Source organism: Lygodium microphyllum, chromosome 24, assembly GCF_053477565.2.
Source record: "Lygodium microphyllum isolate KBCC chromosome 24, Lygodium_microphyllum_v1.1.10, whole genome shotgun sequence".
NCBI lineage: Eukaryota > Viridiplantae > Streptophyta > Polypodiopsida > Schizaeales > Lygodiaceae > Lygodium > Lygodium microphyllum.
The window spans coordinates 84,375,793-84,377,498 of record NC_141158.1 but is presented as its reverse complement, the minus strand read 5'-3'; positions in this window follow the sequence as shown (position 1 = coordinate 84,377,498).

Sequence of the window (1,706 nt, the reverse complement as noted above, 5' to 3'; positions counted from 1 at the left end):
CATAAAACTTGCACCAACATTCCTAATGGTCATCTTATTAACTTGCTACATATCCTCAAAAAATCTCAAAGTTTCATTTTTCTTTGGTATGGTGAACCGTTTGTTTAAATAACAGGCTGATGCAAGATCCTCAATATTCACTTTAATCTTCTTATTAAGCAAATCCATAATCTTGGGTAAGTAAGCTTTCAGGACAAGCATCAATCACAAGTTACATAATATGTGTGGGCTGGTAAAAATAACCATAGAAGCCACAACATCTAGATCCATCTAGCCTATTTTAGATGGCTGAAACACAAAAGCTTTACCATGTGTAGATATCATCTCCTCAAAGCATTTTCTCTTTTGTGGGAGCTTTCGCTCAACCACCAAGACCCACGGACCACTTATTGCTCAAGCGTTTCAAGCCAAATGCTAATGGCTACCTCTCGCATAACCGTACGCACTCTTAGGCCTACAAGTGTAGTGAGCTTACCTCAATGCTCGATCAAGTACCCTCCTCTCTCAACAAGCACACTGGTAGCTCCATGATCCAAGATGCAAGCTCAAGCAAACTCAATCCTCCACCTTCAAGCTCCATGCTCCATAGCCGTGCGTGCGAGATGAGAGAAGAGAAGAAGAGAGGAGAAGATGAAGAGCTTCTCCACCACAATCCCTCACCCTCACACACTCACTCCCTCATACTCTCACACTCCCTCTCTCAAGCACAAGCATAAGCAAGCAAGAAGAAAAAGAAGAGAAGAAAAGAAGAAGAAGAAGAAGAAGAAAAAGAAGAAGAAGAAGAAGAAGAAGAGATCTACTTTTGCCACACACCAAGAATGAGCTTCTCTATTCACTTTTTGGCTTTTATGCATACCCTTATCCCTTTGGGCACCCATCCCCTCTTTTACATGATCAGCCATCTTGCCAATGTCCTCTTTTCCTATTCCCTTCTATTTACAATATGCCCTCACCTATGCCCAACCTCTACTCTTTACAACTTGCATAGGAGGGAGCTTGGCACTCTTTTACAAAAATTTGGGGCCGCATTTACATTTTAAAATGCACATTTTCCTTTGCCTCGACTTTTAAGGTTACCCTTGCTCTCTTAACCTTTTCTCCTCTTATCCTTTTTTCAGGCCACCTTTTTTCACTTTGCTCCACATATTTTAATTTTCTCAAATTTTCTTTGCTTTCTTTTTCTTTGTCTTGCACTGGGGTTAACATTACCTCCCTCCTAGTCAAGTGCCAATTTCATGGCACTTGCAAGACTTTGTTGATGAGAGCTGGGGTGATTCAAGGGTGATCATGTGAGTCAATGATGGGGCCTTTGTGGGGATTGGACATGGGAGAGAATCATGTCAAAATGGTTGAGGTTGTGGAGACTAAGGGTATATTGAGTGGGTGATGGGGGCCACTAAAGTTGATGGCTAGGTGCGGGTTGTCAGGTTCACTTGAAAAAGAAAAGAGAGTGCACTACCTGTGGGGTGTGCCTACCTCACTGTGCAATGCATTGTGTCTGTGTTAGTGGAACTAGGATCTAGGTTGAACCAAAAGCAAGCCCGAGGTGTTGTCCCACACTTGAGGATCTAGTTCTTGCATAGGGAAAGTGCAGTGGGTGTAGCGTAGCTTAGGGAGACATGTCTCACCATACGCAAGTGTGACCTCCCTAGGTGTATCTTGCCCTTGATATGCCCTAAGCATGAAGTGGGGAACAAAAGGTGCTA